This window comes from Chrysemys picta, chromosome 1, assembly GCF_011386835.1.
Source record: "Chrysemys picta bellii isolate R12L10 chromosome 1, ASM1138683v2, whole genome shotgun sequence".
NCBI classification, from domain to species: Eukaryota; Metazoa; Chordata; order Testudines; family Emydidae; genus Chrysemys; species Chrysemys picta.
Window position 1 is genome coordinate 103,047,688 of NC_088791.1, and position 17,078 is coordinate 103,064,765.

General features: G+C 43.5%; 1 protein-coding gene across 9 annotated transcripts in view; it reads left to right on the forward strand.

Annotated features, from left to right (window-relative positions):
- HIPK2 (homeodomain interacting protein kinase 2) overlaps nt 1-17,078 on the forward strand; it is a 201,101-nt gene that overhangs the window by 33,781 nt on the left and 150,242 nt on the right. The gene's annotated exons all lie outside the window — the stretch shown is intronic.

Genomic DNA, 17,078 nt, shown 5'->3' on the forward strand with positions numbered 1-17,078 from the left:
AAGTACCACATTCTTCCATCATAAGTACATTCCACGAACCTGAACGGGACAGAAGCTGGAGGGAACAGGCTCTCTCAGCATGGGCTGCTGCTTTCACAATATTAGCATGTCTCATGCGGCTTGAAAAACTAGGTTATATAGCAGCTTTGATAGGGCTTTTTCCAGACACTGATTGACCTGATTCCTCAGACCAGCTGTTTTATTTATTAAGCAAAATAGGAAAAAAACATTTGTCTCTTACAGAAATTTGCTTTATGGGTTTGGGTTTTTTTTTTAAATTGATGTACATATCTTTGTGGAGATATTAATTTATACTCTAGGAATGGGGAAGATTTTGCATCTTGGTTTAATCCCATTTCTAGAGAGAGACTTATCTAATGTGCAGTGTTACTTGTGTAATGTGCAACTCTGTATGTAGTGGATATCCAGATCCAGTAGAAACAGCGGGTATAATAAAAGAGAGCATTGTAGTGCACTGCTCTAAATCCCCCTGTAATTAAAAATAATACATTAGTCGATGTTAGCGGACCCAGGAGACTTGATTGTAGGCAGGAATATGGAGTGAGGTCTCAGAACAGGACACAGAAACTAAGCATGTGTTCATCTAGTGTGTGTGTGTGTGTGTGTGTGTGTGTGTGGTATGAGTGGTTGGGGTGGGGGAGCAGCACATAACGTCATTCACCAAGAATATAACTTGGGTGGCAAGAGGAATCATCAGGAATTATTCAAGGGATAGACCTTGCTTATTCATGAAGTGAATTGGCTCCTCCGCCAATTCCCTTGCTGGCACTCTTATCATCTCACTCCATCTCTGAGTCTCGCACACACTTGATGGACAGTTGCAAGGCTGGATTTTATGCTTCTAATAAAATAGTACTAAAAGTAATTTATTGTTCTGAAGAACGCTGGCACCTGGGTTCTTTCTTTCTTTCTTTCTTTCTTTCTTTCTTTCTTTCTTTCTTTCTTTCTTTCTTTCTTTCTTTCTTTCTTTCTTTCTTTCTCATCACCATGGTATCCAAAATGCTTTTTATTTAACTTCCTTTCTCTTGCAAGCAGAACAGGAGGCTAGACAGAGGTAAGACTGTAAGCAGAAGCTGCTGTTCAGAATTGAGTAACAAGACTTTGTTACTGTGCATTAAGATTAGAAATAAATGATTCCTGTTTATCTGAACGGAACCAGGAAATAAAATAGAGCTTTATCTGCAATTTGCATCTCAGTTGGGCTTCATTGTGTCTGTGTAACATCTGGCATATGTGGTTTCTTCTGTAACTGGATAACACAGTATATGAAGGAAACTTTTGCATGTCTATTTATATTATTTATAGGCAGGGCTGGTAATGCCACTTTTTATTAAGGCTGGCCAACACTTCCCATTATAAGACCTTGTTTTCAGATGCTTATAGCTTTGCCAAACTGTAATCATTTGGGCTCAAATTTTACATGCCGAATGTCTGCTGCAGGCTGATTTTTCTGGGGAGAGTTCAACGAAAATAATTCAACTGTTTCAGAGAACGAGGCTAGAGAAAAATAAGTTTTTCCTCTCATGTTAAAAAATGCTGGCAACCTTTTCTTTGAGAAGCTCTACTGCCTCCATATTTTGGAGCAGGGACTTGAAATGTGGCAGGAGGGTAGCTTTTATGCCAGGGATTTTCCTTTTGCAGTCCCCATGAAAATCCACCCAAATTTGGCCAAGTTATAAGCCTTAAATTTTTTTGCAGATTGAGCATGCTCAATAGAGATGTCTTAAACTTTAGCAGCTAAATTTCCCCAAAGATTCCATCCCCACAGAGCATGCTCCACCTTGGGGTGGAGCCAGACTTTCCCTGCAATTGCAGTTCTGGGCACTGCTTACCAGGCTGGATCCGGATCCAGGCATCTGAACTGAAAGAAGGGAGCCTGTCTGTCCTGTTCCCTCAATGATTCTCCTGCTGGCACCCAGGCAGTATGGAGGAATCTGTCTTCTTCAAATGCAGAGGGGACAAAAGCCAGACCTGCAAGTGTGGTAAGGAAAGTAGACTGGGACAAGATGTCAGGTGAGGAAGAGAGCCTGTGACTGGAGGTAGGTGCGGGTGGGAGATGGAGACTGGGTAACTGGGCCTGGAAAACTGAGTAGGGAGGAGACTGGGACTGGTTAGGCAAGGAGACTGGGAGTCTGGGGGACTGTGATTAGCTGGACAAAGAGACTAGGTTTGGGAGCCAGGAAGGGAAATAAGGTGGGGAGGGGTAATGAGATCAGATGAGGACCCGTGGGAAGACTGGGACTGGCTGGACAAGAAAACTGGAACTGAGAACCTGTGGGGCAGGGGGAAGTAGATGAGGGGGGATAGGAGACAGATCTGACAAGGAGACAGAGTGCAGAGGGAGAACTGGAACTGGCTGGGCAAAGAGACTGGCATAAGGAGCTGGGGAGGCAGACACTGAATTTGGCCAAGGAATCTGGGGAAGAAGGAGCTGGTGGGAGGTGGTACTGGAGGCCAGGGTAGAGGAGAGAAACAGATTGGATGAGGGTACTGGGACTGCATGGGTAAGGAGACAGGAGAAAAGGAGCTGGGAGGTTGGGAGGGGAACTGGAAATAGCAGGGGAAGGAGACTGAGACTGGGGAGGACAGGCATGGGGATGGGGCGTTGAGAGGGTGAGACTCGGACTTGCTGGACAAGGAGACTAGAACTGGGATGAGAAGTCTGAGGAGTGGAGACTGGGACTGGCTGGGGAGGAGAATGGCACTGGGGTGAGGAGCCACAGGTGGGGAAGAGACAGGATCAGGGCAGGAACACGTTGCAGGGGATGGGGCAGAATAGGACAAGTTTGCTAGGTATGGGAAGAAGAGACTGTGCCCATTAGAGTGCACTCCCCTCCAGAGGCTGGAAAGGAAGCCAAGATTCCTGAGTCTCATCATTCCTCTGCTGTCAGCCAATGTTTTTCAAACTCCATTGGCAAAATGTCCCGTCCCCCTTTACTGCTTGTCCACACAGAGTATGACAACTTACTACTGCTATCAATTACTTCATTAACTCAAGTGGCAGAGGTCTCTGTCATTGAACTAAAGGTTCCAACAGTGCTGACAACCCATGTGGGTGTCAGTATGATGCCACATGTTTTTTTTCAATTCGCTTTTTTAAAATTCAAGGAAGTTACACGCAAAAATGACATTAAAAGAACATTATTAGGGTTGCAAAGTCAAGCACTCACATGTCAGGAAATGCCAGAATTAAGGTTGCCTGTGCAGTCACCTACTATTTTTTCCATAGTTCCCCTACCTTATTCAGTGCGTAACATGGACCTGCTCTGTGGATGAATCAGGGTGTAGTGAAGGAAACTGTTGTCTGTAGGACCTATGACTCATTTGTTGCAGAAGTTGGAGGGTGTGTCGAGAATACAGCAGGGGACTGCAGGAAGAGAAAGGAGATTCTCATGTGATCATGTCATTAAAGACTGTATCATAATGCATATGCACAAGGGGACTGAATTAAGGGTTAGACAGGACACCTTAATTCTGGCATTTCCTAACATGTGAGTGCTTGACTTTCAATCTTAATAATATTCCTTTAATGTAATTTTTGTGTGTAATAAATATATATATGTAACATGTACACAAGAATGAGTAAACAGGTGTCACTTTTGGATCAGGAAACAAAAGGGCTATGCTAGGCCTTCAGCTTCTAAAGCAAAATATTCTTGGTGAAGCTCTGCACCAGGAGATTAAGATTTTGAACACAGATGTGCCAAAAAATGGGGCAAATTAGAGGATGGAATTAAAAAATGGGATGCTTTTTTTTCTTATTGGGACTATTTAGTTTCTGCTGGCTTTCCAAAACTGTTCAACAGCATTATACAGTAATGGCCCGAATCACCACATTTGATCATTATTTTAAATCAGGATAAGATCAGAAATGTAGCTATTTGGTATGGTTGTTATAGGAATGAAATCTTGAGTTTTATCCAGGGAGTACCGAATTCTGGTTTCTTCCCTCAGCTCCTGCCCTCTCGGGGGCCTGAATGGCACATGAATTAGTGTACTAGACTCTAAACCCTAGAGGTTTTAGCTCAAATTACGATCATGTCACTAATGAAAAGTTAGATGGCTTGATCATACTCTTTAGGAGATGTTTGCCCATGTCACAGAAGCACCACAAAGGCTGGTAAATTTGGCTGTGTCTTCTTTGTTGGCTCAGTACTGGAATAGCAGGTCATTATAAAACTCCGTGCCGGACTAGTAATGGAAGAGCATGGAATGCTACAAGTCAAGATTTAGATGCATTGCTACAGTTGTATGGATACCCACGCCTTCAAGTGCTGCAGTTCAAGACCAAGGTGCATTGCAGAGCTGTATCTGAACAAGAAGATTGCATAACCTCTGCCTTCGTTATGAGCCAAACTGGGATTTATTAGTTCCTCACATCCATAATCCCTAAAATCCATTCACAGTTTAAAAACTAAACTCAAGTAACTACCAGGGCCTCTTCTCATTGTAGTCATCTGGTTATGCCACAGTCACTTTTTCCCATGGAGTTTCTGCATAAACTACATTTCTATTTACTTGTTACCACTGCAGTTTTCAGAGAGCAAAATGACTCAAACGTCATTCTTTTTCAGAAGAAAACACCATCCAGGTAATCTGTATATTTTTCTCTCTCTTGTTTGTAATACCAGCTTGTAAATGAAATCAGTTTCCCTACAGAAACCTTTCCTTCTTCCTTTCCATGTGAATTCGCACATAGGTTTGTCATGGCAGTTGTGGGGCTGCAAACAAAGGTTTGTTATTGTAAGGTTACTCATGAGTATTAGGCTACTGGCTTGGATTTTGCCCTTCAGCCAACAATACCAATATTTTTTAATGGGAACCCCTTTGCACATCCCCACCCTCGCACACACTAAAAGAATGATATGGAATTTGCAAACATCTAAGGGGATAAAAGCAGGCATAGTTTTGAGCTAATTGATCGTGAGAATGTCCCATTGTGTCTTCTGAACGTCACTTGATATGTAACCTTGTTCTGGCAATTGGAAGGAAGGCCCTTTACTAGTGGAATAACAGACTACGGACTCTGCTTTTCACAGGCCTCTGGCAATTTCTCACTGTACTGGGAACTTCCCATTGACCTGAATATTTAGAGAGAACACCGAGACACCACATCACAGTACCTCATTCCCCCTTCAGGGCCTATCACTGAGCCCCATGCATCCGTTGGCAGTCAGTGGACTACTTTACTTCATGGTTTCAGCCTGTGGCCAGAGTGGAAGTCGGAGTGCAGCACCGTGGTGTTTGGTCCCACCAAGAAATGGTATGGGAAGGACTATGTGGTAGTGGAAGCTCGTTGTCTAGTGTCCCACTTCAAGAGAACTCTGGTTGTTCTTCTCTAACAGTGCCCCATCCCTCCCCAACCTTTTGGCTCACAGAAGAGATCTGGGACCGTTTCTCAGCATCCTACAACCACTGGAGATGAAGAAAAGGGGAGGAGATGTCTGTTAGAATCTTTCTTACCAGAGAAAGGGTTGACCATGGGTCAGCTCCATGACAAGAGATAGTGAGTGGTTTGTGTGTCTGTGTACTGCTGTCCTCTGCTGGAATGAAATTAGCTTCAGTATCTATCACTTCCTTTGACCACCTAAAGTAGTGAACTGCTTCTTTAGCTCACCAGCTGGAAGCTCAGGTTTTTTGGTGTTGAAAGGTGGTGAATTCTACTCCCCATGCTTCAGGTATGTAGTTGGTTGGTGACTCTTGTGTGAATGAATCACTCTAAATGCCTGATCTCTATTTGTCCGGGAGAGGGAAACCCAAGGTCATTCTTAAACCTGTTTCTGTTGCAGAGTTAAAGCTGCAACGCCATGCTGGATTTTTGGGTTAGGCTGCTGAAGGGACTGGCCTCCTCTGGAGGGTGGCCAGCAAGCCCATCAGCCTGAAGAACTCAGATTTAGAAACAGAGGCCCAGATCTTCAAAGATGTTTAGGCATCCAACTCGCATTGATTTAAAAGGGAATTAATCTTCTAACCCCCATTGTGGATCTGGGTCAGAGTCTATAACAGCAGCCCCTGGAGTCAGTAGAGTATTATCAGTCCTTTGTTGTAACACTCCTGTGTATCACACCATTACTACAGGGTCACCATTAGCTTATTGTAAAAAGTTCAGTCCTAAGGGGTGTTGGGCATCAGAAGTGCAGAAGGTGTTTTCCTCCTTTCCTATTTCCCTCTGAAGAGCTAATAAAATTCCAGAGGCTGAAGACTGAAGTTGGAAGGCAGGGAGGGAGCTTGAAGATCCAAGTCCTAATGCTATATGTTACCTGTCTAGGACTTGGCCTTATGTAGGAGATATCATTTCATTACTGCCTCTTTGAAAATGTCTTGTGCACATCCACTCTCACGTATCTCAGCGTGCTAGTCAGGTGCATTGTCTCTCAGGTCAGAGCTCATGGCAAGGGCTGCAATGGATCTGCTTCCTGTCCTTTTCATAAACATCCAACAGGCTGGCACCAGTACCTCTTTGATTCAGTTCTGCTTCTGGTTATGGTGATAACCTCTGTTTTTCAGTACGTGTCTGGGGGGGGGTCAAGATGGAGGGGGTTGGGTTTTTAAAAAAAGACACATTAATAAGTGACTTATATGAAGAATTTCTTGCAGAAACATGGGCAGCATTGCCAGCTGCTTGTGGATTTATGAAGCATTTGGAAACACACCAGTAGGTTATTTCCTGAGCGCTGTTTCTTTTGCACAGCAACAGTGTTTGCTCACTCTGGGACAAGGACAAGACACAGAGGTCTTAAAAACCAAATGAAAAAAGGGTAGTAAATATATATTCCAAAGGCTGATGAAGCCAGTTTGCTTTCTTAACACAGTGGAAACAAAATGAAAGACCCTTCCGTGTCTGTTGTAGAACTTTGAAAAACATTCTGTGTAGCGAAAAGTGAAAACTCTGTTTATCATATATTTTCTGTATTTCTCTTCACATGACTTTTTGTTTTTGTTTTTGTTGCTACTGTGAGGGTTATTTACATCAAAACAGGATCTTTGTTTCTGAAGAGTTCATCTGGTCCTGCTGCTTATTTTCCAGTTGAAGTCACAATGGTCTGTCTGTGATATCACAATTGGCTGCAATGGAAACTATGTGTCATAAAGAGAGGATTTTGACTCCAGGTGGGGAATATGCAGCAGGAGCAGATGAACTTTTCAGAAATCAAAGACTGTGTTTTATACACATCGGTAATGATAAAGAATGAGGGGAGGGAAAAATAATATCAGAAGATTTATTTTTTTACTCAGGAAAAACTACCTGCTGAATCATTGGGAGTTTTGCCTGAGTAACAAGTGCAGAATTTGCAGCATTTCTATAGACAAAGCATTTCAGTTTTCCAGAATAAAGCAATGGCTCTTTCACAGCTTTAGCGGATCACGTGGTTTACTGCGCATACATAGTCTCTTTCCACCGTTCCTTAAAGAGGACATTTATCAACTTGAAAACTATTCAATTTCAAAAAGGGAGTTAAAGTTGTCTCAAGTGCTACTCCTGTCCCTGAGCCCCACCTGCCAATTTTTGTGGTAAATGTTTTTCTCTCTCCCGTTGCTGTGTGAAAGACCCACACACACAACAGGGGAAGCTGACTAATGCCCTGATCCTGCAAACACTTATGCATGTGGTTAACTCTGAGCGCGTGAGTCGTCCTATTGAAGTCAGTAAAACAACTCATGTGCTTAAAGTTAAACACATGCGTAAGTGTTTGCAGTATCAGAGTCTAACTGACTGTACAGGGGGAAGAGTCAAACAGGATATACAAAATCCTGTCAAATACAAGCACAGTTCCTTACCAGCAGCATTTGATGTGTGAGGCCCCAGTCCTGCGAATACTTATCCTTTTCCCTTACCCTCGGTCTGTGGGTTCGTTTAATTTCCTACAATTACTGCAATACTGTGCTGTACTGTTAGGCATGTCTGTGAGTGTTTGCAGGATTGTGGCCTAGGAGATTTTGCAAAGTTTTAAAAGAAGAGAAATATACAACTGTCTCCAGTTGCCCCTCCAGCTGGCTATTATTACTTGACTAATTTCTTGTAGGCATCATCACAGAAGTGGATCTTCTGGAGGGATCTGTGCGTGGATAGGGTGGCGGTCTTATGGAACAGCTCAAAAATGGTTTAGGGGACAGCACGGAAACCATTTAAACTGCTATCGTCATGCTGGCTGGCTCAGCCTCACAGCTGCAGGAGCAAGTGTAGGAACATGATTAGGAGAAGGTCAGTGCTGCTTCTGCAGTGCTGCTTTCCTGCCTCAGCCTCCACAAATTCACCCAGAGGAGCAGCACTGGGCAGACACCTCTCAAAGCAGCTAAATAAGCTCCAAGATGTGTTCCGTAGAAACCCCACGCAATCCCATGATCCTCTGTGACAAACAAGTCCCCAAGACATGAGTGTTCCATCTCTCACCAGCTCCTATGCAGCCCAGGTTTTAACTTGTCAGGTCTTAAAATTTTCAGTGGGATGAGTTCAGCTGTTACCCGTACCCCGCTCAGCCACTTGTAAAAGTCTCCAAGTGTCAAAAGCCAGGGATATATATAAAACACGTCATTGATAAAACATCTGACTCCTGTGATAGCCGTGGCAAAAACGCAGCCCATGGGTGGGATGTTTACATTACTTTTGTTGTTGCAGGGCTGGCCATGAGCATGAGGTTGCACACTCTGGTTTGTTGTTGTAGCAACACACATGAGTTAGAGGTTGCACAGTCTGTTATGCTATTGTAAGGTTGCTTTTGAGCAGTGAGCTGCATGCACTGGTTTGCTATTGTAGTTATATTGAGCAAACTCTATGGTCCGGCGTGTATTATTGTAGGGTTGCTCATGAGAGCTGGGACCTGGATATTGATTCGTGGTAGGGCTGCTATGAAAATGAGATGCCACCACTGACTTTTTAAAATAGAAAGAGCTTTGAAGCATTGGTTTAGAAATTTTTTAAAAATAACACAAAGAATGACATGGAGCTTGGAATGTATGGACAAAAGAGAGAAACCACCAATTTTGGGGCCTATTGCTCTTGCCAGGATCCATTTCATATTTATTTACAATGTAGAGGAATAAAGTATAAAATCTGGTGGCTTCAGGGTCAGGATACTTTCCCTGTCAGGTTTTCACCTCCAACATCTGGCTTTGAAACATTGTGTTTGGTGTCAGGATGGAGGTGGTATTTGTCACTACAGGTACCAGGAGGATATTGTTATTTCATGTTAACAACTTAAAGACTTTCCTCCACCAAGCCTTTAAAAGTCTAGCTGTCCAGTCAGACCTGCTCCTTTTTGATATCTAACTTCCCTAAGGCTTAAACACTATCCTGACAGTTTGGGTCCTTTAGTCACTGAGATGTCTGTGTTTCTTTCTCTCAGAGATCTTTCTTCTTGTAAATAAAACGAGTTTGTCAGGGCATCAGTAAACAAGACAATACAATGCAGCACATCCTGATTCTTTCTACTGATGCAGAGAGAGCAGATTGCAGATGGCTGGGCACAGAGAGACGGTGAGGGGGCTGCATCACAGTTCAACTGAAATCTGGAGGTGGGCTGGAGAGACGGACCCTCTGAAGTTCCAAAGGGAAGCTGTCAGGGAACTAATGACTGGTAAAAATGGGGGGATTTGTTAGTGTGGAATATCATTGAGTCCATCATATATTGTGGGGGGCTATTTTTAAAAGGGATAAATGATCTTGGGTTTCAGATTTAAGATGGTCACATGTGGAGGTCAGAAAGGGACTCCGCCCAGTCCCTTCATGTGTAGCTGGCCAGTTGCATTATGGGGCACTATGTTTCAAGTATTGCCCACTACAGGATGCAGAATACCAATCTATACTTAATAAACTAATGGTCTGGCCTGTCATGGCATGGCAGATTCTTTATTCCTCCTTTCCTAAATTGGGAAGTGGCAACAGTTTTCAGAAAAGACTGTGAAAAGAAGAGATTTTAAATCCCTCAGATCAATCACTTAATGCCACATACAGCAAAGACCCTAGAAATGAAACTGTTATATTAATAGAGACTGTTAGAATCACCAAAAGGGTAAACTGCACACTTGAAGCAATAGATATGCTTGGGACTGAGAGGCAGAGCAGTTTAGTGCTCTGAAGACCACTGAAGACAGATGAGAAATTTCACTTTTTTGGAAACAAGTGAAAATGTCTTTGGAGAGTAGGACTTGCCATAACAGATCTGATCAGTTCTCCTAGTTCAGTATCCTGTCTCTGATAGTAGCCAGCACTAGATGCTTCACAGGAAGAAACCCTGCAGTGGGCAGTTATGGGTTAAACTTACCCCCACCGACTGTGTCTTGCTAACCCTCAACAGTTAGATGTTAGCTTATGTTGTGAAGTTTGAGGGTTTATATCACTTTCAAAACCTGTTTATTTTTTAATATTTATTATAATATGGGATATTCCCTTATCCATATAAATGTCCACTCCTTTTTTGAAGTCTCCTGAACTCTTGGCCTCAATGATATCTTGTGGCAATGAGTTCCACAGGCCAATTGTGTGTTATATGAAAAAGTATTTCCTTATATTAATTTTGAATTTTTCTTCAATGAATATCCCCTAATTCTTTTGTTATGACACAGAGAGAACAGACATTCTCTAGAGAGCTACCCTCTCAAAGCATCCATTATTTTGTATAGTTTCAGCGTGTCCCCTATAATTTGCCTCCTCTGTAAGGTAAACAATCGCAATCATTTCAATCTCTTCATATGAGAGATTATCCATGACTCTAAATCATTCTCATCGCCTATCTCTGAGTCCCCTCTATTTTTGCTATAAATTCCACGAAGGTAAGGAGTCCTTTACAAAACATGGACAAAGACAAGATCTGTGTCCTGAGGAGCTTACTGTCTAAACCCCAGATTCTGCAAGCACTTACGTATGTTTTTAACTTTACACAGATAAGTAAAGATAAGCATGTGAATAAGTATTTGCAGGATCAAGGCCTAACCCAAATCAATACAATATTTTCATCTTAGTCCATTCAAACCCATTATAGAATTTGTCATATAGTGTGTCATGACGGGCAGCCTCTGCTCCTAAGGGTGGTGTAGCAGGTCAGTATCACAGTAGTGTGTTCAGAACTGAAGTGCATTGTTAGACGTATGTGTGGGGTGGACAGAAGCTTGCACAACATCTGCTCCCAACATGTCTAGCTCAGGCCAGTTCTAGCCGTCACCCTTTTTCATGAGCACTACACTTGCTCACAAAACTTTTATAATAATCATAAAAGAGTCTGTAAGACAAATACATCTTCTGGGCACAAATGCAATTGTTCCTGCTCGCTTTTGTTCTGAAAACAGTAGACTTCTAAATTATACACAGACCTGTGCTTTCAAAAAGGTGACAATTATCTGTAGTCAGGGAGGTTGTATTTTGAACTTGAAACAGGTTTCGTAAAGATTTGATGGAAATGGAATGAATCGGTGCTTTGTCTGTAAAAGTGTGAAGAGAGGGTTAGCAGTTGCCAGAGATCTGGTGGACAGAAGAGGAGACCATTTCCGGGGTGGGGAGCTGTTCTGACTGGTGTGGGGAGACTAGGTGGAAAAGTGCCTTTTATCAGCTGCAGACCAGGTGGCCAGTGCTTGTTATCTATTCTGTTGGTTTCATCTGAGCTCATAGAGTCATAGAGTTTAAGAACAGAAGGGACCACAAGATCAGGTCCTACCTCAGCAGGATGAGGTAATGGCTAGCAGTGATGCCAACCTTCAGCTCCTCCTGTTTAATGCATGACTGGTTACTAAGAAGACTGACATCATCCACATTCTAATCGTGCAGATATTTCCAAGCCTTGGCTGGATGACTCAGCTGGTCCTGTCATGACTCATCTCAGTCCAGCATGAACCCAGGATGGGTTGAAGAAGGAGTGTGGCTGTTCTGCCCAAACTCAAGGAGTGTGTCCGTCCTGGAATAAAATGAATTTGGGATTTTGACTGTGTGCAGACCTCAGCTCAGTGGAATGCCTTCCTAATTTACTGAGTTCTCGTTGGACCTGGTTGCTTAGTTCATCTTGATCTGTGTCCACCTGGATTGTCACATTTTGGGAGAGATTTTCAAAAGCACCCATGGCTTTTGACTGCACAAATCTTGTTGAAAGTCAATGGGACTTTAGCTCCCAAATCCCTAAGGGTTCTTTTGAAAATCTCCCCCTTTGTGCATTTACTTGGGTTCTCATGATCACCATAGCAACAAACATGGGACTACCCCTGATGGTTTCTCTTTCATGTCATTCTTGTGGTAGGCAAAGATAGGATGTCTAAGATTCTATTAGATCTATCAGTAGCTTCTGATATATGAAGTTTTGTTAACTTGTCTGCAGGATTTTGTGGGAGTGGACGATGTGGCTTTTCCGTGGGATTGTTCTTCCCTGTCAGAAAAATCCCACAGAGTGGTGCTAGGTAATGGCTGGTCCTCCCAAAAGGCTTCCCAAAGATGGGAGTGGGGTTCTATGGGGTTCAGTCTTGCCACCCTTCCTGCTTAATATTTATATGAAGCCATTGGGTGAGACTGTGGGACAGTTTGGGTGCAGTGTCACTAATATGCTGATTATATTTAGCTCTTTGTCTGTTGTTCATCAAGCCTAGATACTACAACTTAATTATTTTTTCGATGTCTGAAAGAGAGAGGGGTTCTGGATGAAAGGGTGATGCTTATTGGCAGGGATAAGCATTAGTGGAATGGGTGGTAGTAAGTGTCTGCCCCATCTACTGATGGTGTATGCCCACCTGTTGTTTAAAAGGGTCATGTTGGATCCATCACCACCCCTGGTTTCTCAGATGACAGTGGTGACCTGTTGTGCGTTTCATCATCTATAGCTGGCCTGGGGACTTTGGCTAATCCTTTCTAACGTGGATTTTGCAGTGGTCGGTCGTCCATGCTTTTATTATGGCCTGTGTTGTTCAGGAGGTCAGACTAGATGATCACAGTGGTCCCTTCTGGCCTTATAATCTATGAATTTCTAGGCTTGAGTGCTGTACTTGTGCTCTATCTGTGAACACCACCCAGAAACTATTAAAGAATGCAGTTGCCCATTGCTTGAGTAGTGCGTAGGTCTCTGCACTGGTTTCTTGTTCCATTCTGAGTGCAGTTCGAGGTGTTGGTCTAGAAGCCCTGATTTGTGGGGCCTGTTTATTTGAGAGGTGGTCTCTCACCCTACACCCAGGCAGTTAAAACGCTTACAATTGGTCCATAAAGTATGAATACCCCATGTCTGCCAGCACGTCTTTCTCAGATGGGGGCCTTGCTTTTTGGAATTCACTCCCCTTGGTAGCCGATCAGAGCCTGAGTTTTGTAACCTTCAAGGCAAGCTGCAAAAGGTCAGTATTTTGCATAGCACTTGATTTTCTGCTTTTGCTTTCTTCCTTTTCAATTGTGTAACAGTTTCTGTAATGGAAGTGGTCTAGCTGCCATGGCATTAAGCAGAACAGAAACGAGGAAATAAATATGTCAATAAATATAACTTGCATGAAAGAGAAACCTGGCGTGCAGATTGATGGCACCCAGAGAGTTCAGCTGATCCAGATGGAGGATTTTACTATTTTCTTTCTCTTAACAACGTCCCTTTCTCTGCTTTCTTTTCCTTCAGAGATTTGAGTGGTAGCACTTACTAGTCTCCCTGAACCTCTTTTACTGAGCTGCTTCATCACACTCGAGGGTCTTATATCCGTTCTCCTCAAGTCAGTTATCCTTTCTTGATCTTCTGGATGTTTCCTTTTCAGAGCCCTGAAATCCATCCTGTAGTTCATCCCCAGCCCTAACTCGGGTTTTCTTTTAGGGCTAAAAAGAGCTTCCTGGATCATCCAGTTCATCCCCCTCAGTTAGACAGGATTGTCCTCCACACTGAACCCTAAGTGGCCGATGCCCTACAGTATCTTATTTCAAATAGAGCAGTGGTAGAGATATTTGGAAACCCATCAGTACATACCAAAAGACACAGGTGCAGTTTCACTAGGAGTATACAAGTCGGGTGGAGATAGGGGGCTTGTATTTGCGTGTGACTAGAAGTTAATCTGATGGGATTGCTCTGTTTGGCTGAAGAGTCTGACACTTCTTTCTGGAAAAGAGATATCACTGCATGCAGTGGCACATCCCATGGCTCTGCAAGTATATGGGCAAGAGAGCGAGCGAGCTTACATTACCTAAAAGAAAATAAACAATTGGGATGTTCTGTATTACCGAAAGATCTTCTCTTTGCCTGTAGCAGTGTGTAATGTTCTCACGTAGAGTGTTTCACCTCACCATCCTTTCAGTCTCCCTTAAACTGCTCAACACACTCTGGTGGGAGAAGGAATTTTGGGGATCATTTAGTTAAGTGGAAACTTCTAGTAGGGCCCTCTTTTCAGCTGCTGCCTCTTAAACGAACAGCTGATTCCATTTTTGTGTTTTAAGGAGAAAAGGACCCAAATCAAAATCCTAGATCCTAAGCCCCCAGAATCTTGTGGATGTTTGGATCTGGCCTGTCTGAATTGTTGTTGTTCAGCCCCAGCTCTAGTTCTGAGTTCTCCAGGCCCTCTCCCTTCTCATCTCCAACCCTTTTGGGCCTGATTGTCTTGCAACAGTCACCTTAAAAGGCACATCAAAACAAAGGAGATTGCTGAAGATTTGGCCATAATTTTTAACTGCACAGATTTTTTTTTTTTTTTTTTTTTTGGTAGGATAAAGGCTAAGGAAATGGAAGGAGAGGGAGAAAATCACAGTTTAGACAGGTGTTTTCCTGTGGAGCCAAAGGGCTATTTTGTGTGCGTGTGCATTTATAGCATTTTTTTATTACTTAAAATGAAAGCAAGTTGACTAACCTGATGGGTTCTCATCCTTAGCTTCCCAAAGTATCCTGTATTTAGCAGGAGATTCTTTGTGAGGGATTGTAATAAGCCTTGTATTTAGCAGCTCTTATTTAGCTGTGAGGTGTTGATACAGTTAATGCCGATCATGTGACAGTTAAAAGTCTCTCTCAGAATTGTCTGAGGTATGTGTAGCAGGCTTGAAGTACTGTTTTCCCCCTGCAGAGTAATCCAGGCCCATGTAGCCAGGTTCCTGTTTATTGTACTAACCTTACCCAGAGGCTTGTCTCTCTCCACCAGGTCTATTTCCTGATGGAAACAAACTGAAGGGAGGGACTCGCAAATAGGCAAACTGACCTTTTCAGCCCAGCTAGTGGCTGATATGAGGTTCAGATCTCATAAACAACATGAAATGCTGAATGTCACGCAATGGCCTCTTTGCAAATGAAACACTTAAAGCTACTGAGCATAAGAGGCTCAGACAGGGACTGCAGAAAACTGCCCATATCTTGCTTTAGCAAGGGTTCCTGCTGGTGACAGTGGCACATGGGAGGTGCTGTGGTTTTTCTACTGTTAGGGGAGGGAAAGTGGAAAGTCACCAAGTGAGGAGGCTGTGGTGGGGGGAAGTAGCCAGAACATCCCTTCCAGTGAGGACTCCAGAAGCACAAAAATGTGTCAGTGCTTGGCAGGGGAGAGGGCATGGGCAGGACAGAAGAGGGATGCACTGACGCAGTTCATCCCCGCTGTAGACTCTTCTGGAGCTCCTGATGGAAACCAAAGGCACTCTCTCCTCCAGATCAATCCCCACTCATGGGTGAAGAGGGGGACCAGCTGGTGCAGTTTGTATGAATCTAGGCCATAAAATAATTAAGGATCATAACCTCCCAGTAAGATAGGTTAGTACTGTTAACCCTGTTTTGAAGATGGGAAACTGAGATAGACAGGTTAAGTGACTTGTCCAAGGATACATAGAAAGCCCGTGCTACGCAATGGTTCTTCTGTAGGGAATACTGAACTCCCAACCTATGTACAGGACATATCTCGTCTTCAGGATATCAGCAGATTAAATCTGCCAATCCATCCCCCAGCTGGGTATTGTTTAAGCTCCCATGCTCTGCCTTGCCTTCTCATTATGAAACTGAAAGCTGAAACTCTTGAACAACACACCCTCATTGAGACTTTTTTCAGCGTACGCCAAGAGATATGACAATAAAGCTTCAAAACAGTTTCTGTCTGTCACAATTACGAGTCTATTTGGCTCGTCAATATTCCCCCTTCCCATGCTATCTGTGCTAAGGGGAGTCTCTCGTCTCCCCTTTAGGACCTTGGAAATCCCAATGTTTCATGGCAGCACTGGTTCCTGACTTCACTGAAAGATGCTTTTCGAAAATGTCTTTGAACTAAGCTGTTTGTGTGGGACTCTCCACACCCCTTTGTAGATCTTGATTGCTTTCTGCTGCTGTTGTCCCCTCGTTCTTTACCATGCTTCATCTTCACCTGATCCTGGGCTTCTGCTAAGTGCCTAGCGCCAGAGGTCATCACAAGAGCCGGAGGCTTCCTATCCTGGCTCTAGAAGTTTTTGCTCAGCAAAATAAATATGGCAAGACTTTGTCATTGTTAAGTCATCGAGACCTGCCTCAGGCACCGTGGACTCCTAGATATCCTCTATTTGTTTGAAGAGCACTTTGACGGCTTGGTGGATTTCCACATAATTTCCATGATTTTCACAGAGGTGATGGTCTTGCTGTCATTCTTGACAGGTCTGCTGAAGAGGATTAGCTTGCCAGAGTCTAGCTCCATTTTGTCAGTGGCATAACCTATCTGATTTATGCACCTGCCGCCATCCTTTCCTTTCCTTTCAATAATATTTGAAGCAGACTGAGGAAAGGAAGGTGAGATGGCTTCTTATAATTTTCCATTATCCACACTGCCCAGCTCCTGTCCCTAAGATGGTAGCTAAATAGTTAAGGGATGTCCACAGATCGTGGGAGTGCATCTCTGAATGTTGGGCCCTTGTCAGTTTCCCTCATCAAGATCTAGAAGTCTCTGGCAGGTCAAATGGGGAGAGTCTGCAGAGAAATAATTAGGTAGCAGAGACTCTAGTGAGGCATTGTGACGGGTTGGCTCTCAGAAACCCCCTTGGCAGTGGCCACCTAATGTGCCAAGACTACTTTTATTCCTGTTTTCCCTGCCAGCTCAGAACTCCAGCACCCTGTCTTGCTGAGCCAGACTCTCCCGTGTGCTCCAAAACAGACCTAGGGTCTGAATCACTTGTCCCAAACTGCAAGTTTACCTGA